The sequence below is a fragment of the Ursus americanus genome, chromosome 11 (assembly GCF_024610735.1).
Source record: "Ursus americanus isolate L20-20 chromosome 11, mUrsAme1.1.p, whole genome shotgun sequence".
NCBI lineage: Eukaryota > Metazoa > Chordata > Mammalia > Carnivora > Ursidae > Ursus > Ursus americanus.
Window position 1 is genome coordinate 36,285,473 of NC_142137.1, and position 21,730 is coordinate 36,307,202.

A 21,730-nucleotide genomic window follows, 5' to 3' on the forward strand; every position below is an offset into this window, starting at 1 on the left:
TCTCAAAACCCATAATGCCAGTCTAAATAGTGAGAAAAACTAAGACACTTTTCTCCTTTTTTAAATAAGAATAGAAATATTTCATAACTTTATCTCATGAAAGCAGTTTTAGCTAATCCCTGCAGTATAATCTCTTTCAATAATTTCTGTGTAATCAATGATTGATAATTTGATTTCCTTTTATTTATCAAATGGATATTTTGTAGAGTTTTTATTGATTTAAAAGTAGCTAAGTTTTTTACAAACATAATTAGAAAATGTGGTCTATAAAAACCTCTATTTAAAAAATACGTTGTTTTCTTTTTCAATGAACTATATAATTTTTACAATTGTTGCTAATATAATAAGAGAGTGTGTAGCCCTGTTGAGAATAAGTTTCTACATATAAATCTACTGAAGAGAGGAGCTTTTTACTTATATCATTTAAATAGTTTGTATACACCCAGTTCTGTCAAATAACTCAATTTTAAAAATTACATTATTTCTAGTTTTTGCTTTGTATATTTCATTGATAATATTATTTAGCGTATATGTTTTTGTTTGCTTTATTATTATGTAGTTTAATGCATTTGCCTACAATTTTCACTTGGTCTTATTTCAATTTTGCCACATTTGCTTGCTTTGGTTTTTCATTTGCCTGGTATAATTTGCCTGGACCCTTGTTTTCAACATTTTCCCAACTCTTTGTTTGAAATAAGTTTAGCTAGATTTTTTTTTTCACGCAAGCTGACAATTCCCTGTTTTTAATTGTGAAAGTCAGTAGCTCACATAAGCTTCATAGGTCATTTTTTATTACTCTGCCTTATTTTATGTTCACTATTTAACTATTTTTCCCCTAATTTCCTTTCCTTTCCTCTGACATGAGCACTTATCTTTTCATTACCTTTTTTCTTCCTTCTGAACTAATAAGGTCTACTATACTTACCAGTTCTGCTTTTTACCTTCCTGTTCCTAACAAACATAATTAAATTACATATCTCTATTATTATATTAAAATAAAATATCAGTTATCTCTTTCACCTTACTTGGCAACTTCCTCCATAACAAGATGAAAATTTAGGGCACCTGAATGGCTCAGTCAGTTAGGTGTCTGCCTTTGGCTCAGGTCATTATCCCAGGGTCCTGGGATTGAGCCCCACATTGGGCTTCCTGACCAGCAGGGAATCTGCTTTTCTCTCTCTCTCTCTCTCTCTCTGTCTCGCCCTCTGCCCTCCACTGCTCTATCTCAAATAAATAAATCTTTAAAAAAAAGATGAAAATTTATATATTATTTTATAATCACTCAGTTTTAGCCATTGCTCCGAATAAAACCTTTAGCATATTTTACTCCTCCACTCATCCTACTCTATTCACAACTTTGTTTTTCTCTAGTTTAACCTTCTGGGTTTCAGACTATGACTGGAGTTTCACAATTTGTCTCCTCTGTTTCGAAAATTCTTACTTCATGATTCTATTACAAATTCCTAAGCAATATTACTAATTCCTTAAGATTTATAACCTTTGTAAGATTCATCATTCCCCAATTATTTTTTTCTTTGTCTTTCCCTACTTTGAAAGCTTTCATGTAATTCAATTATCACTTGCTAGAATACTTCCTAAAGTATTTTTGTTAGACAGGGTATATATAACTGTTATGCTTTCTGAACCCTTACCGGCTCACATGCGCTTCACTTTCTCCACAGGTGAATGGCTAAACTGGAGAATGACTTCCTTGATGGCTTCATTTCCCCTGTCAATAGACTGTTGTCATTATTATTCTGTTTGCTAATTTCTAATATTATAGATGAGAAGTCTGATACTAGTTGTTCATTTGTTGTTAATTTCGTTTTTTCTTTCTGGAAAGAGCTTCCTTTATCCTTGTAATGCAGATATTATCATCATGCCATGATCCTTTTAATGGATCCTATTTGAGACACAGTGAGTCTTTCATCATCAAAGAAAATTTAATTTTCTGTTTATTACTTCTGCATTTATTCTTTTTTCTCTTTCTGGAACTCCAATTTTATTATGTTCTAGAGCTATCCTCCAAGCCTTTTCTCTTTTCCTCATGATTTCTATCTCTCTTTGTGTTTTTGCTTTTGTTTTTTCCCTGTTACAGTTTTTTGTTTTGTTTTTTTGTTTTTGTTTTTGTTTTATTTTACTTAATCTCCCAAACTATTTATTTATTTATCAGCAGGAGCCATTCCTTTTTTTTTTTTTTTTCCAGTTAGTCTAGTGAAACTTTTTTTTAAGGTTCTATTTATTTGTCAGGGAGAGAGGAGAGAAAGCAAGCACAAGTAGGGGGAGCAGCAGGCAGAGGGAGGGTGCCGTTTCCCCACTGAGCAAGGAGTGGGAAGTGAGACTTGATCCCAGGCCCCTGAGATCATGACCTGAGCCAAAGGCAGATGCTTAACGGACAGCTGCCCAGGCGTCCCTAGTGAGACTTTTTTTTTTTTTAATCATGATTCATAATTCTAGAAAGTTTTTGTGTGTGCTATCATTTTGTCCCTGGAAACCTTTGCTTTTAAAGGTTAATTCTGGTTTGTCTCCCTCTCTCTTTTGATCTTGTTTTATTTTTTCCCTCCCTTCCCTTATGATCCTCTGTTTTGTTTCTTAAACCAAAGAGACTCTTAATCATAGGAAATAAACTGAGGATTGCTCTAGGGGAGAGGGTGGAGGGATAGTGTAACCAGGTGATGGACATTAAGGAGGGCCCTTGATGTAATGAGCACTGGGTGTTATATAAGACTGATGAATCGTTGAACTCTACCTCTGAAACTAATAATACTCTATATGTTAATTAATTGAATTTAAACTTTAAAAATACATTAAAATTTTTTAAAAATTGAAAAAAATAAAGGTTAATTCCACCTCCTCCAGGTTTTAGCTTGGTCTTCACCCTTTGTGGTAACTGAATCTGCTTAAGTGATTAGCACATCCCCTTTGCTCATGTTTGATCTTCCTTGACTGTTCAGCAACCAGTTAGGCTCCCTCAAATAGGAAAAAACTAGTAATTGATAAAAGGTACAGCAGTTTGTTGGTTTCTTCATCTTTTCTGATAAGCCAGATTTTTTGTTTGTTTGTTTTAATGTTTCCTCTCTTTGAGGCAGAAGAAAGGGCATCTTTGCTCTCTGGTCTCTTTCAATCATAGGTACAGTGAAACAAATCAGCCCAGCCGTTTGCTTCCAGGATTGCTGGGTTTAACTTGTTTCCTTATCAGCCATAGGCCATTGGAAACATAGCCCTCCCCAAGAGAACTCACAAATTTGCTTGAAATACTGGATTGCACACCAAGCCTTGAAGAGACACGGGCCATCTCTTCTGCCATTGCTTCCTTACTCAAGCTCTTGCCTGACATTAAGAAGAATGAATTCTTCACCTAAATTCTCATGATCTGGGCATAGGTGTGACTGAAGAAGGAACTGACAAGTGATCCTATTAAGAAATCTCCCCCCTCAAACCCACCAACAATCACAACCTTACCAATGTAGTTTATCTGAGAAACTCTTTGGACCAATCTAACATCCTTGTGTCTTACAGCCCTGATCCATCTGTCTGGAAATCTCTTTCCCCACTTCTCTTACTTTGTTCAGCTTTCAGCTCAAATGTGACCTCCCAGAGGGGCCGTCCCTGTTCACTTCTTAAAATAGCAAAAACCTGTTGCCCTGTTCTCTTAACCTGCTTTATTTTTCTTTGTAGCAATCACCTTATTTTTCTTACTATCTGTGTTTACTAGAATAGAAGCTATATAAGAGCAAGATTTTTACTGGTTTTCCTGATTATTATTGCTGTATCTTCATCACCTAAAACAGTGCCTGAAATATTATAGTTGCTTAAAATATACATGTTGACTAAAGAAATAAATGAGATTCTGATACAGACAGTGGCCTCAGATATATTTTCTTGGCTTGATCAACTCACAGATCTGGTTGTTTTATTATTCCATAGGCAGAGTACGGTAGTGAGAAAAAAATCCAGATTATGTGGTCAATCTTTCACTTTCTATCTGAATACTCCCACCATGGACAATATGAATTTTTAATCCAATCACTTTTACTTCCAAATAGATAAAATAAATTTGTGTGAATTCTTAGTCAAAGATGACACACTGAACACATGATTCTATTTCTGTTCCTTTTTTAAAACCATACTAAAATGATAATTAAGAATTTTTAAGAGTATAAACTCACAAAGGGGAAAAGGGATGCAAAAATAACAGCTATATAATTGTATAAACTAGCAAGCAAATAGATAAGCAGGTAATGACTCAGCAGACCTGAGAAAAATTAATCTTAATCTAGCAGAGGAGGAAGCTAAGAGCCAAGAGGAGAACCTGGTTTAAGTCACAGAATTGCCCCAAAGTAACAAATCAGCAATCACAGATGCTGCTAAAAATGGAGATGATCCCAGCTATGACTTGGGGATATATTCTCTGAAGAAATAAACAGAGGACTCTAGAGTTGGAAACCAAGGTTGGGGCAGGAAAAACATACTCAAAACAAAGATGTTACATAAATACTTGCACACTCAAGGCTAAGGTCATTCCTAGCTCCTCCTCCCTCAGCAACCAGACACAGACACCTAGGACGTCACCCTTTCTGCTGAAAATGGGTAGAGTCTTCTCTAGGAACTGGACCAGCCCCAAAAGAGAGATCAAATTTCTTAGACAGATCCTATAACTAAATTCACAGTCCTTATGCTATGTTGTTCTATTGCCAGCTTGACTAAGTTGGGAGTGACATTTTCCCTTCTCTGTATGATTCTCAGAACTGGCCAGCAGAAAACTTGCATGAAATTTGAGGACAAAAGTTAAGCAGTGGTCATTACTCTCTAATCAAAGCTAAATATCATGCCAGAGAGTGAAAAGCTCCTGGTAGGTTCTGTGGGGTGCTCCGATCAGATTGCGGGGGGGGGGGGGGCGGAGGGCGGGGGGACACCAAATGTGGGGCATCCCAATTGGGTAGGGACTGACAGCATGGGCGGTGAAAGAATTCACCCAAGGCAGAACAGAAGAGATTGAAGTTTACTGAATATATCACAAGGGAGCAACAGGCAGGACAGCAAAGGAGAGACTGTCTGCCAGGTGGTGAGGAGCCACAGTTATAGGACAATGAGGAAGAATGGGAACATATGGAATTTTCCCTTTTTTTTGTTTTGGTAGTTCCTAAGATTACCTGTGGCTGGTTATAATTGGTCATTTAGGGCTTATGGCTATTTCCCGGTGGGTTACTTAATGAGCTTGTTTGCATTCAGCTTGGTGATCACTGTGGGCCCTTTTGCCCTGCTCAAGTTTCCATTGCTCAAGCCTATTGCCTAAAAGCAGCCTCTACAGGTTCCAGCTCATCTTCCCCCTCTCCTTAGCTCCATGTCTAGCACTTCTTGACTGTAGGCCCTGGTAACAAACAGGTTTACTACCAGACACCTGGCAACAAACATACAGAAACAGTCCAGAGATAAAAGTTTCCCACAGACCTCTTCTTGAGCTCCTGTTTGTAGTTCCGTTCTGATGGCTAGACATAACTTGGTTTCCTAGATTCCCCTACAAATCCCAACTTGTCTGTGTTTCTCAGTACTTGAAGAAGAACTTCCTAGAGACTTCACTGATCTGCCAGTCCTTCACTTCCAGGACCCCTTTATAGTCCATTTCTATAGCTCCTCCCACACTTATTTAGGTCTAATCCCTACAACAAATCTCTCAACATATAGACTTAGAGAGTTCATAAGCCCAGCCATGTGCCCAGTTTCCAGTCAACTTTCTAATCCCCTACTCTTATTTGCCTGACCCAGGATCTGGGATAGGAAATACCTAAAACAAACAGAAAAAACAAAAAACAAAAAACAAACAAAAGCCAGTTTATAGCAAACAGAGAAAAAAACCCTTCCTCCCCCCAAATACTATCATAAATCTCCTTTGAGAGAAAAGAGATAATATTGCAGACACAAACAAGACAGGATTCTGTTATAACCAAATATTCAGACAGCAAAAAGAGCTCTGGGAGTTAGAAATATAACAGTAAATTTTAAAAAACTCATCAGAACTGAAAGATAATATTGAAGCCACTCTTAGAAGGTAGAGCAAAAAAATAAATTGATGAAGAAAATATTTTTTAAATAAAATAGAAGTCTAATCCAGAGAATCCAGTATCTGAAAACAAGGAGTTTTGAAAAAGTGAGAAAAGAAGCATAAAGGAAAAAATCAAAAGTAAATCATTCAAGAAAAAATCCCTCAGAACTGAGAGTTTCTAGATTAAAAGGGCTCGTACACTGGCCAATCGAATGGATGAAGGCACTACATCAAGGTACATCCCTTGAAATTCCACAACGCTGGAGAAAAGAGAAGATCCTTACAATTTAAGAATAAAACATGTTCATGTGCAAAGCACGAAAAGTAAGAATGGGTATAGACTTCTAAACAGCAAGAATGGAACAATGTCTTTAAATTTTGAAGGAAAATCCTTTTTCATATACAATTCTATACCTATTTGAGTAGGAAGATAAACTTTTATACATGGTCAACCCAAATAAAAGTTTTGACAATTCCAGTGTGTGGGTTTTTTCCCCAGATCACCAACAATTCTCTGACAGCAGCTGGGTTTTCTACAATTTAACTCAATTCTAACACTATCTGCCTTGAAATAGCATTAGATCCCACAGGGTAAGGGCTGAGTCCTTACCCTCCCTCAGGTCCACCCACCCCCACTTCAGATGCCAGTCACAAGTCCTGGTTATCACCTGTGCTTCCAAAGTTATCACCTGTGCTTCCCAAAGATCTGGGCTATAGAATGGAGGTTCCAAAGACCCCCTTCTTAGGTTTGATTAATTTCCTAGAGCAGTTCGGAGAACTCGGAGAAACATTTTTTCTTACTAGATTACCAGTTTTATCTAAAAACAGTATAATTCAGGAGTAGCCAGATGGAAGAGATGTATAGTATAAGGTATGGGGAAAGGGCACAGATCTTCCATGATCTCTCTGGGCATGCCACTCTCCTTACATTTACGTGTCTTCATGTCTTCACCAACCTGGAACCTCTCTGAACCCTGTCCTTTTGGGCTTTATGGAGGCTTCACTATCCAGGCATGATTGATCAAATCATTGGCCATTGATAATTGATTCAACCTTCAGATCCTCTCCCCTTGTGGGGGTAGCAAAGGGGATAGGGGTTGTGGGGAAGAGGGGAGCTGAAAGTTCTGACCCTCTGATCACATGATTGGCTCCTCTGGCAACGAGGGCCATTCTTAGAAGCTTTCCAAAAGTCAGCTCATTAACATAAAAAGGCACACCTTGATGGATTTCTATCCAGGAAATTTCAAGGGTTTTAGAAGCTCTGTGCTAGAAACAGAGGAACATCCAATATATATTTCAAATCATGAGAGGAATTAAACTCAATAAGAATACATGGAACAGAACAAATAAGAAACATGAAGAGAATTCCTAGGTGATACTGAAGGGAGTAAAGATGTATCAGAAAGAAAAGGCATCCAGTAGATTCAAAAGAATGAAACCAAGAATATGTGAGAGTCTATGTATCAACTCTTCTCTCCAGTGAACAGATAACATTTTGAAAATAATGGAACCATTGCTTTTGTTGATAAGATCTATAGTACTTGTAATATATGACAGATAATGATATGTCAATGAATAAATGACCTAGGTTAAGATTAATCATTATGTTAACGCTCAGCGCCTCACTTTTAACCAATATCTTTGCAAAAGATGTCTGATTCCTGCAGAGTGCAATGCCTAAAACACATATATATGCAATCTGTGCAAATGACAGGATTTATGTTGATAAACTGATATGTAAATATACACAGAATATCTTCAGAAGTCAAATATTATAAGAAGCTGGTAATAGTGCTTGCAACTCTGAGGGTAGAAAATCAGTTGACTTGGGGAAAGGAATGTGAGAAAGACTTACTTTTTGTAACTTGGCACAGGGATGACTTTGGGGTTTCCAAACAGACAAGTTTTAGCCACTTGTGGCTAACAAAATCCAAAGCCAGAGAGACAAGTGGTGGTGAAACAAGAAAGGAATTTATTTCAGTGAAGCCAACACTAGGAAGATAGCAGACTAATGTATCAAAAACTGTCTCCAAAGTGCTGAAAATACTTCTAGGTTTATAAAGTAAGGAAAATACGAGACACGTATCATTTGGTACATGCAGCTGGGCATTAAAGATCAGGTCGATCATTGTGTTGGGATCAATCATGTGGGATCTTTTTTTTTCTTTTTTAAGATTTTATTTATTTCTTTGTCAGAGAGAGAGCACGCACGTGTGCAAGCAGGGGGAAGGCAGACAGAGGGAGAAGCAGGCTCCCCCATGAGCAAGGAGACCAATGCGGGACTCGATCCCAAGACACTAAAATCATGACCTGAGGTAAAGGCAAACACCTAACCAACTGAGCCACCCAGGCATCCCAACCGTGCAGTGCCTTGATGGCTCAGGGAAGTCCCTATTGCTTGAATGGGTAGTTTTGGTTGCATCAGGTGATGCTTTGCCTGCTGGGTCTTTTGCCTGAGTTAAGAGATAAGCTGGAAAGAAGGAACTTAATCAATTAGAAAGTACAGACTGAGGTCAAAATGGATGTAGCCGAAGTCATCTTTCATTTTCTCAGTTAGCATTTTGTTGCCTCTGAATTTTGGATCATGCACATATTAACTATTTCAGCAATCAAAATCACATACACATTGGGGCGCCTGGGTGGCACAGCGGTTAAGCGTCTGCCTTCGGCTCAGGGCGTGATCCCGGCGTTATGGGATCGAGCCCCACATCAGGCTCCTCCGCTATGAGCCTGCTTCTTCCTCTCCCACTCCCCCTGCTTGTGTTTGCTCTCTCGCTGGCTATCTCTATCTCTGTCGAATATATAAATAAAATCTTTAAAAAAAAAAAATCACACACCACACACACGAGAAAAAGAATGGCTTTTAGCCTTCTCAATAGCCAGTGGAAGATAAAAGGAAATGGAATAATGAGTTCAAAATTCTAATGGAAAATTGGCATATATTATGGTATATATGGAATTATTACCTAGAATTCCATACATAGTCAAACTATCAATCAAGCATGAGAATAGAATAAAAACATTTAGATATTTTCCAGCATAAAAGACCTCAAAATGTGCTTCCTGGGTACCATTTCTCAGAAAGCTAGTCGAAAATATATTTGAACAATTGAACAGATAAACCTAGAAAGACAAAGATGGGGTTATGGAAGGGGCGCCTGGGTGGCTCAGTCGTTAAGCGTCTGCCTTCAGCTCAGGGTGTGATCCCAGCGTTCTGGGATCAAGCCCTGCATCAGGCTCCTCCACTAGGAGCCTGCTTCTTCCTCTCCCACTCCCCCTGCTTGTGTTCCCTCTCCCGCTGGCTGTCTCTCTCTCTCTGTCAAATAAATAAATAAAATCTTAAAAAAAAGAAAGAAAGAAAGAAAGAAAGAAAGAAAGAAAGAAAGAAAGAAAGAAAGAAAGAAAGAAAGAAAGAAAAAGAAAGAAAGAAAAGATGGGATTATGGAAAATAGAAAATCCGGCTCAGGAAAGAAAGACAAAGGGAATCCTCAGGTGAAGGGTGAAGGGTGATCCCAGGATCACCGTGGTGAGCCAAGCCTCATAGATATCCAATCCAGTTAGAGCTGGTAAGAGACTTCAGAAATCCCCAGAAGAGACTGCTTCCCAAAGGTGAAATGACTAGAGCCCCTAGTGCATCAGAAAATGCTGAGAGGAATTTTAAAAAACCCGGTATGTGCCATTCCTGGTCCTGCTTGCTTTCTGATGCATTCTTTGCCATTCCCCTGCTCTACTGTGTGTTTCAAGAGGGATGGCCCCTGAAGATTGACTTTCCCAGGACTTTATGTTACTATGTGTCTTAGTCTATTCAGGCTGCTATAGCAAGGAAACACAGACTGGGTGGCTTATAAACAACAGAAATTTGTTTCTCACGGTTCTGGAGGCTAGAACTTTAAGATCAAGGTGTCAGCATGGTTGGGTGAGGGCCCTCTTTGGGGCCACAGATTTCTCGTTCTACCCTTACATGCGGGTGGGACAAGGGGACTCTCTTGGACTTCTTTTTTATAAGGGCATTAATTTCATTCTTGAGGGCTCCAGCCCCATGGCTTAATCACTTCCCAAAGACCCCCTCCCCCTAGTGCTATCAGAGATCACTAGGATGTCAACATATTACTGGTGCAGGAATACAAACGTTCAGACCATCACAACAAGCTTATGACTGAAGCCACTGGTAACAGTTTAAAGGAGAGGAAAGGAAGAAAAATCAGACGATTTATTTTCTTCCTTTTCTATCTTGGGCAGCTGCTTTAGCAATATTGGTGCTTCTTTTTCGGTTCCAGCTCTCTTTGGATGCGGAAGCCCTGGCTTCAGACCCTGGGGCATAGCAATACCACCTTCTTTTTTCTCTTTAGCTTAGAGGTGCTGGTAACTTTCTGCTGTTGCTAATTTTTTTTAATTACTCCATTGCACTCTTTTAGCTTCTCAGCTTCTGCCTGCATTCCAATTCCACTAATTAAATTCCCTTTAGTTTAAATACTGAAAGTGATTTTTTTTCTGATGAAAGTTAGATTGCCACATGGTTGAATTATAAAGAAGTACCTAGAACTCTAAGAAAAACAATAAAGCAAAATAATTAACAGCAGATTTAAAAAAAAGCTTTTGTGGAAAGAGGAGATGTTCATATTTTACTTTGTGGCTCAGCTCATTTTTATTTAAATGGTCTAAATAATGCAAACAATGAATAGTAATCTAACAAATATTAGTTGCACATTTAATAACCCAAACCCTCCAATCTGATAGACCAGATCATAGGATTTCTCCCACAGAGTAGAAAAAAAAAATTCCTTCTACTTATAATAGCTAGGATGTCTTGCAGTCCTGTTGTAGAAGGAAAATATGATATAGAGGAAGTAAAAGGAAAGCCTTCCCTTTGGGTATGGTGGGAGGGGGGAGAAGAGAGAGAAAGGAAGTGTGGGAAGTAATCTGATTTACCTTCTCTAACCTCCTTTCCAGAAAAGACAAGTTAGGGTAAATTTCGAATGCAGGAGACCTCTTTCTTCTTTATCTTTGGAACTCTGAAAGGAGACCCACCTCTCAGAACTAAAGGCAGACCATCCCAACTAAATTTGGTGGCAACTCTGAATTCTAGCTGGGAGCTTGTCAGGAGTGGCTGCTGTGTAAGGATGAGGGTTCTCGAAGCTGGAAATTGAAGAACAGAGAACTTTGACTGGGGTTTAGAAATTTAGACAGCACTAATGAATGCTAAGCTGAGACCAAATCAATATGGAGAGAACACCAGGTCCTCACTGAGTTGAGGATCAAGAGAGAACGAGCTCATTGCCAGAATTGTCAGCACTGGATTTCAGCAGTGGGCACAGACCAGAAATGAAATAAACCAGCCAGCACAATCCTAAAGACCAGGCTGAAGCCAAGGAGATCTGTTTTCCTCAATTCTTTGCATGTCCTAAGGTCCAATAACCCCTTTCCTCAAGAAGGTGCCGCTTGGGAGGAACCAAAAAATGAAGCAGAATCCTGAAAAACTATGAATAATGCAAGATAAACTAGGTTTTTAGCTAAAGAGAAAAATTAAATTATAGGACCCTACTGCTTCAAGTTGATGTGGGTTAAATTTGGTTTATGTAGGTTTTTTTTTTTTTTCTCACTACCTAGGAGACTTAAAGCTCTTTTACTTTGCATATTTGAGTTGTAGTAGACTTTATTTACCACCTCACAACACAAAAGTTGAGCTGCAGAAGATGTCATCCATGAGAAGACTGAAGCACAGACAGCTTAAACGTCCTTGCCAAAGCTAAAGCTGAAAAAAGAAGGGCAATTTTAACTGCACTTGACTTTAGTAGAAAGCTGGACCTCTTTGCCAAATACAAGTGTCTTGATTCCTTGGCAAGGGCTCTTATCCCTACATTTGACTGTCCAGTCACTACCTTTCCTTCCCCACCCCCAACTTCCAGTTAGTATGCAGCTCTTTATTCTGCCCAGGCCCAAGTGTCTGATGTTTATTACAGATATAGTTTGCTTTTAAAAATTACAGTTACACAGGGTGCATGGGTGGCTCAGCCCGTTAAGCGTCTGCCTTCAGCTCAGGTCATAGGTTTGGGTTCCTGAGATTGAGCTCTGTATTGGGGCGCCCTGAGCAGGGAGTCTGGTTCTCCCTCTCCCTCTCCCCCTGCCCACCCCCCACAACTCACGCTTTTTCTCTCTCAAATAAATAAATAAATAAATAATCTTTTAAAAAATAATTAAAAATTACAGACAGCTAAAAGGTTATTTTATAGCAGGCCACCTACAAAAACAAGTCAAGGAGGAACCCAAAGTCACTGACAGATTCTGATCAGATGTCTTTGGAAAGAATGGAATGTAGGAAAGAGAAAATTCCAAGCCACAGTCCCACTTGGAGAGTTCTATTAATAGTGATACAACTTTCCCAGTATAAGGTTTATAATGACAGTACAATTCTGGTGAAAATGTAAGTGGAGAATATATCAGCCAACAAGAGAATATTTTCACCAAGAATGATCCCTCCGACTTTTGACAACTGCTTCAATGTATGGATGGTCAAAACAGAAAAGTAGTTAATGAGTTATATGAGGATTCTGAACATAAGGCATTCCCCTTCCTCTCCACCACTTACTTCCTTTTACATTTGAGGTGCTCCTGGGCATTAAAGACCTAATTACTTTAACTGTTACTCTTTCTGTGTTTTTAAAATAATTTGATTCCTACTCAGTGCAGACCTTCAACAAAACTGTGGGGTCTTGAGATAATACTTAGTAATTTATAGCATTCTGTTAGATACATTCTTTCCTGTTATTTTCAACGATACTCTCTGTGATAGATGATACAGATGAGAAACTGTGGTTCAGAGAATTAAAGTGATTTCTCCAAGGTCATGTAACTGGAACATGAAGAGCTGGAATTCAAAACAGTGTTCCAACTGCAAATCCTTTTCCACATGGATTCATTCCTGAATTTATGTGATTTACAACAAGGTAATGACTCCCTAACCTTGACTCTGCCTTAGCAAATGATTCATACTTTTCTTTATCATGAAAAAGTAGTTTGTCAAGAATCACTGTCAAAAATTCTTAATCTGATGAACTGTATTGCCCTTCCAAATTTAACTCTATACCAAATTATGCATAGACAGAGATTCCTTGGCCTGCAGGTTTGAGATTTTGAAATTTTCTGAAGTGCCTAATAGACCTTTTTGATCCATCACATTTAGTCACATCAATCATATCACCTCGAAGAACACATTGTAAAGAAAATAATGTAATGTGATTGATGTGAACAGATGTGACATGGGACAATTAAGTTTCAGTTTAAGGACCCAAGGAGAAAAACACCTGATGCTCTATAAGGTTCACTAAACAACGACTCCATTGCTAACAATATAAATACAATTTATAGGCTTTGTTTTCCCAAGTGGGAGAGAGAAGAAATACAATATACGTAAATAGTATAATGTGTGTTTATCCACCATGCATGGGCAGAAAATTTCCTCTGAGTGTCTGAAATCTAATATTTCCTATTGCATTCCAGAGCCAAGTCTAACTTAGCATTGCTAATCCACAGGGGGAAAAACGAATGTTTTAAGAAATAAATTATTTATCATTATTATACATATGGATGAGAGCATTTCAAAATGATTCAATATATTCTTTTAAGAAAAATAAAGGATTTTAATAGATTTGAAATGTAAATGATATTTTGTTGGGAATATTTTTAAAACATTTTAGATGGTGAATTTTTAAAAGGCGTTTATGTTATTACCAATGTTGTGATCATTCATTTCACGGTCTTTTTGTTGAACTTTGCTTCATAATTTAAGCCTATGTAAAACAAATGTCAAAATAGGTATACACATATATGCACATCTATATTTTAAACTATCAAATGTTTTCCTGGGATTCTTTTCTCCATTATATATTGAAAGATATGATGAATTTGTATATTTAATATCTTGTTAGAATATTTATAATCAACCCAATGTTTTTAAACCATATCTTTATTGTCCCTTTTTCTTTCTCCCTTTCCTATCTCTATTACTCTTTCTGTCTTTCCTTCCCCCTTTCCTCTTTTAATTTCTCAATTATTTCTTTTACAAAAGGAACCCCCAGGATTCTAGTGGCTGGCTCTCAGATGCTGTACTTCCGGCCACTCATATGCACCATTAGTGCTTCCTGGGAAGCCTGTGGCACAGATGAAACTATCCAGACAGAGCATTCCACATCAAGGTAGTTTGTGACCTTGGCCATGTGACTGAATGCCTGTGCCTGAGGTTTCTTATCTTTATACTTGAGATAATTACAGCTATAGATCCGATGCAGTAATTTGTGGGGATTAAATTAGGCAATTCTAAACTGCTTAACAAATTTAGTAGTCGTCCTAGATGCTCAATATGTTAATTTCTTTTCTTGATTAGTTAAGGGATTGACAGTTTAATCTTCTTGTTGAAGCTACCGTTTTATCTCCCAATTGTATATCTTATTTCTCTTCATTAATGCCCAAGAAAAGAGATGAAGATGAAAGCTGCAGGCTTCTTCTCCTCTCTGCCTTCTCTAATTTAATGTAAGCGCATACCAGGAAACATTCATCATGGCACTATGCCCCATGGAATGAAAGAAAAATAAAACAATTTATGGAGGTAAAATTGGGGGAAGGAGTGGAGAGGCACTATAATTAAGAGACAAAACGTTGTGTATGGCATCGGGCCTCTTCACAGTAATTCCACTCACACAGTCAAATTCTTAGCCTCTCTTCCCAAGAAGTACCTACTTCGGCCACACAGGAAGGCTTTCTATGGCCCAGACTTTCCTCTCTGTGCTGTTGCACATTCTACTCTTTTTATCTATAATGCCCTTTTCTCTTCCCTACCTATCAAAATTCTACACACTCTTCACAAACCATCTCAAATGTTATCTCCTCTGGGAGGCTTCCCCTTCTTCTGCCAGATGAAATTAATTACTGCCTCTCTGGCTCCACAGCTTGCTTGTAAGACTAGCGTAGCCCCCGTGTTCTTTTGACAGTCTCCCCTACAAAACTTCTTGAAGATGAAATCTTGTCTTACTAACTTATTTAGCCCTCGTGAGAAAACTCAGTAAATTTTTATGGAAGATTAAAACTATAAATATCTAGGTAGTAATCATCCTACAATCACATTGTTCTTAACATTTATTTAAAATAATATTTCAAGGATGTTGAGAGCTTAAGGCATTTCTTTCAACTTGCACCCAACGTGTGATTCCCTCATGTGAGCACAGAGACTAACAAGAAGACTTGTTTGGAGAAAGCACTAAAATGGGAGATTGGAAATCTGATTCTGTCCCAGCTTTGCTACTCATTAACTGAACCACCTTCAGAAAATCATGTCTTTGGGCTACAATGAACTCATTTGTAAAATAAGAACTTAAGCTGGGTGATTTCTTTTTCAGCTGTAATACTCTACCATTCTACCAATACCAATCCCGAGCTCTTACCATTACACTACTTTCACCCAAGGACTTATGCTGATAACACTGAGCTTAAATGAAAGTTCAAAGTAAGATGAGGGTGGTGACTTCAAAACAACTGGAGAATTGTATGCAAATAGAATGCTGTACCATCCCTTTTTTCCTAAAAAGTTTGGGAAAGACACCAATGTTGATATGTGGTCTTGGTATGCCATCAATGAATACCTTAGCTCAGGGTCCATAGAAAAATAGCCAGAGATGGAAATTCCTATTCAAATGATTTATTGGGGGAGTGTACTCAGGAGAAGCAAAGTGAAGGCAGAAGAATAAGGCAGAAAAAATGAAGCTCAGCAGGGATGTTGAACAATAGTTTCAGTCTGATTCCTTGGAGAAGCTCTGGAACATGAATTACACCACAAATTTGACTCACCTTGAGGCAAGGGGGCTGACCTTTGGATTCCTTTGTCATTGGCCACGCTTGGGAGAGTATAGCCTCCAAGATAGGTGAGGTGGTTCCTGGCTACCACCTGACCTAAGGCAATTCTCTGAAAAGAGAAAGGGGAAGCTTTGCGTTATTAGTAGTTAATATGCAGAGCCCTTGTACGATGGGTGCTTCAGCTGATAAAACGAATCTAGTAAGACTGATGAATCACAGACCTGTAGCCCTGAAACAAATAATACATTATATGTTAATAAAAAAAAAAGAAACAAGAATTTTAAGATGAATAGAATAAATAAAATTTGGTATATCCATGCAATAAAATATTATTTAGCAAGAAAAAAAAAATCTAGGCAGGTACCAACAACATTCTCTGATTAAAATCTCTTTGCTTCCCAGAGCAGAAGCCAGCACCAAAAAGAAGAAGTATTTCTATGTTTGAGGAAAAATTTAAATACTAGAATACTCTAAGTTGTGAGTGTAGCCAGGCATTCATTCATTCATTTTTTCATATATTCAATTAATAAACATTTCTTGAGTCCTGCTTACTATGACCCACTCCAGCAAACAGTGCAACTGGTTTGAATCAGATGCCCTTGAATGTAGCAGTCTAATGGTTTTTATTGGTTTAGTATACGAAACCAGTTTTCAACAGAAGAGTTCATTATTAGGTGGGATGGGTCCATATACCATCCTTTCAGCAAAAGACCTCTGAAGAAATGAATGGATAACTTAGACTGAGCTACCTGTACCAGAGGGTAGACCTGAACCTACCAGAACCACAAACCAGTGACCTGTTGGTGTCAAGAGCCAGGAGCCTTGGATATTACTTTTGTCAAAACAGAGCTCTTGGCAGTATAAGAGCCTCTCTATGGCATTACAGAACACATAGCACTTTGAATTCATGTGCTCTGTAAGTTGTATATTATGAGTTTGGTTCTTTCCTCTTGATTAAATTTCTTTTGGGTTGTTTGTGGTCACCATATTTGCAGGTAAGGAAGTTGTTGCCAGGCTGCTGGAATACACAGAGAGTGTTCATTACAACCCTCAGTGTAACCTAGGTCTTATGGGTCACAGATGTCTCTAACAGATAGAAAAATTCACATTTAAATCAAATAATAACTCCAGGGTTTCTGGCATAATTGAGTAAGGGATGTAAGTACCAGTAAGTGAGAAAGAAAATACTCAAACAGGAGGTTTGGAAGACAAGCGTTTGAACTGGCTCTAAGAACTTAACAACTCTTCCCCATCCATGCAGCCGTCTCATAAGAGGTCTCCTCTTGTGGAAGGCTTTGTTTCTTGAACATGATAACTCCTTCTTGCCTAACATCATCTCTAGTTCATTCCTTTGTTTCAGTTCTTACTCTTTTCCCCCTATAATTATAGTTTCCAGCTGTTTCTTGCTTCCTTAGACACTTCGCCTGGCATTGTGATGTTATCCTTTGTCCATACTTCTCTTATGAACTGGGACTAGCCTTATCCTTTCTATTCATAGTCTTGAATTGTGAAACCCCAGACCAAGAAGAGCCCCAGATTCCCCACTCACCAGGAAGGGAGGATCTTTCATTATCTTTGAAGCCTCAAGTCTTCAGGACATTTTGGATCTCTTCAGATAGTGGCTCTTAATCAGAGGCCATTTTGCTCCTGGGGACATTTGGCAATTTCTGGAGACATTCTGATTGTCATATTTTAAAGGGAAGAGTGCTACTGGTGTCTAGAGTACTACTGGGGATCCTCAAATCTAGGATACTAAGCATGTTAGCCTTTCTCACTTTGAGGCTCTACAAGTTGACTCTTCTCTTTACCGGGGTTGTGAAATTATCTCTTCCAGAGAATAAGAAACTTCTATTTTATTAACAAATACCTCTTCAATTTCATGCTCATTCTACTCCCAGTTGCCAATGAAGAGCAAGAAGCGGCCAAGGTGGTCCTTAGCGGACTTGCTGCTGCTCTCCATGGTCTGATCCCTCCCTCTAGTGGTAAACATTGCAAATGCAGCTGCAAGGATAGAATCCCCCATTCTGCAATAGGAGGGTGGTAATGGGAATTGGAGTACAATATTCAACAGATCATCCATCCCCGGTCCCCTCAACTTCCAAAATCAAACATATTTTGGAAACATAATAGAACTTTAAGAAAAATGCATGAGGTCATCTTGAAAGAAATTTTATTTATTCAGTTATGGCATAAAAACTAGGTACTTTTCATGAAGATGGAAATGAAAACCGACCACTATCAAGTGTAATCCATCATTTTAGGAACCATCCTTGGGCGTGTAAGCGTTAATTTGAGCTCAGACATTTACTAACTGTGTGATCTTGTACAGGTAAATTTTCAAAGCCTTAGTTCCTTCATTTGTTAAAAAAAAAAAAAGTTTCCTTCATCTGTTTAATAGTACTTATCCTATGGGGTTTAGTGCAGAGTGACCTATTGTGTGTAAATCACTAAGACTGGTGCTTGACATTCAATAAATGGCAGATATAATGACTATTAAGTTATCTGGACACACTAAGCTCTGGGTTTAGACAGGCAGCCATCTGTCACTTTCTCGCTTTGCGTTAGGTGGTCAAAGTAAGAAATGTGCAGTGCCTCTCCTCTGGGCTGTTTAGAAACTACCCTAGGCCTTTGCAGCACAAATCCGCCTGCTTTGTGACCCTTTTTAGACAGTCTTCCACGGTTATCATAGACAACCGAATCAGAGGACAGATTAGGGGCCTACTCTACTATTTAGTTCTGACTCCTAACCAAGAGACAAATGGACTGACTAGCTCTTGATCTCAAGTCTAGGAAAAACCCATTACATAAATCAGTGACCTGGAACGAACTATAAAGCCCCAGCAGCTCTGGATGGGTTTGACTTAACTGGGACCATATTCAACACCATCTACCAGACTGCCCCTCCTCCCCCTTTATCACACAAGGGGACACCCAGATACTTGGGATCTAATTCAGAAACCATTGTAATACAGAAAGTTTGGGGGCAGGGTGGGGTGGGTGGGTGGTGGGAGCTGCAGATGCAAATACACTTGGTAAAACTGCAAGAAAAGCAAGGAAATGATTATCATTAAAAACAGATAATAGTTACTCTAAGGAGTAGGAGAGAGTGCATGCTGGGCTTCTTGGGTGCTCATAAAATTCTTTTGACATAGGGGGTCATTTTCTAATTATTTGTTATACTGTACTGATAAATGTTACATATTCTTTTCAATATATGTTATATTTCACAATTAAAAAGTTAAATAGGCTAATTCACAAATACTCTAATGGCACAAAGAATGATATTATAAGGAAAAACTGGGTATCAGTGACTCTGAATCTCTCAAAAGGGTCAGACACTGAATGTGAGGAGGTTTTAATAATATTTTCATCAGTGTATTCTGCTTGTATTTCCTTTGGGTACATGCCTAGGAGTGATATATGATAAAAATATGTAACTAACCCCAAAATAATTATTCCAATACATACAAAATAGACATTCCAAGTTAATAATAAAATAATAAGTACTACTAAAAAAGGAGAGAGTTTCAATAAAAACAAGAGAAAGTTTCTCTTGTATTTGTTGAATTTCTTTACCATCACCCAGCACCCTTACATCCTAACCCAGTCAGCCTTATACAATCAAGATTACTGCGTCCGGCTGGCCTTCAAAGGCCATTCTGCATTCTCTTCTCACAGAATTCGCTCTGGAAATGTCTGCCTACTTTTTTTTCCTCATGAAAGTTGGCCACAGCAATTTCCTCTGAGTCTTGGAGGCATTATCTCCCCCAATAATGTTCTCTCATGAGCTGAAGTTTCAGGGGGTGGTAACCACAAATTTTTGCCAGAAAATCCTTTGGCCAGAAAACTTCATAACCGTTTATTCCATCTAAGCCGGCAGAATGAATTAAAAATTGTTTATAAATGAATGTGCAGAAAATAAATGAACTCTGAATATATGTAATTTATCTATGGTATATTTAACACCAGTAATATATTTAAACGTTCATAATAAGATACAGTAATTCCAAAATTGTGCACAAAGACGATTTACATAAATGATTTTTCTGATTGCCGTTGAATGCCACTGTATACGAGCATAACCTCTTCACACACAACGGCTGTGACAGAACTGCTGACATCCATTTAGCTCTTCATTTACTTAAAGCAAAGTATAATCAACATATTGTAATCATTGAAAAAAACCTGTTCACTGACCCACGATAATTTAAAAGCTTTTTTACCTACCCAATTTTAGGAAATTCCTTTAGGGGTTATTTTTTAATCCCGCTAACAATTCATAGGTGGTTGGATGAATGAACAAATGAATCAGTCTGTCAATCAACAAATTTTATTTATGGCTTCTGCAGAAGAACAATACTCACATGGAGCAAATAGAACTGACAACTAACTTCATAAGAGACACATTGAATGAGACAGTGTACCTGAAAGCACCATAAAACGATGTTTGGAACATCAGAAGGATTTAAGTGGGGTTATTAGAATTTCAATTTAAATGCAGTACACCTCTCAGTTGCTTATTGTAACATATGTAAAAATATGAAAGCTATAGAGACAACAATATTCAGAATAAAAAGTTCTGCCATCAAATAAGCATTTCAAAAATATTTGTTTTATGAATACATGAATTCCAACAGTTTTTTGGGCTAATTATTATTTTAATAGACTTTCCTAAGTTTTTTTCCTGTGCACTTTTTACAAAGTGGGATCGTACTGTATGTATTATCTTATATTCTGCCTTTATGGCTTTATATTATAAAATGTCCTTTCCCCATAAGCACTAAAAACCATTTGAAAATACAATTTTAATGACTTCCTAAAACATTTTATATTTCTTTTTAAAATTTATTTTATATATTTTTTATTAACATATAGTGTATTATTTGTTTCAAGGGCACATGTCTGTGATTCATCAGTCTTACACAATAAACTGTGCTCCCCACAACACATACCCTCCCCCAATGTCCATCACCCAGCCACCCCATCCCTTGCACCCACCTCCACTCCAGCAACCCTCAGTTTGTTTCCTGAGATTAAGAGTCTCTTACAGTTTGTCTCCCTCTCTGGTTTCATTTTGTTTCATTTTTTCCTCTCTTCCCCTATGATCCTCTGCCTTGTTTCTCAAATTCCACGTATCAGTGAGATCATATAATTGTCTTTCTCTGATTGACTTATTTCATTTAGCATAATATCCTCTAGTTCTATCCACATCGTTGCAAATGGCAAGATTTCATTTTTTTGATGGCTTATAATATTATTGGATAATATTCCATTCTGTGTATATATACCACATCTTCTTTATCCATTCATCTGTTGATGGACATCTGGGCTCTTTCCATAGTTTGGCTATTGTGGACATTGCTGCTATAAACATTGGCGTGCAGGTGCCCCTTTGGATCACTACCTTTGTATCTTTGTGGTAAATACCCAGTAGTGCAATTGCTGGGTCATAGGGTAGCTCTATTTTCAACCTTTTGAGGAACCTCCATACTGTTTTCCAGAGTGGCTGCACCAGCTTGCATTCCCACCAACAGTGTAGGAGGGTTTCCCTTTTTCCGCATCCTTGCCAATATCTGTTGTTTCCTGACTTGTTATTAGCCATTCTGACTGGTGTGAGGTGATATCTCATTGTGGTTTTGATTTGTATTTCCCTGATGCCGAGTGATGTTGAGCACTTTTTCATGTGTCTGTTGGCAATTTGGATGTCTTCTTTGCAGAAATGTCTGTTCATGTCTTCTGCCCATTTCTTGTTTGGATTATTTGTTCCTTGGGTGTTGAGTTTGATAAGTTCTTTATAGATTTTGGATACTAACCTTTTATCTGATATGTCATTTGCAAATATCT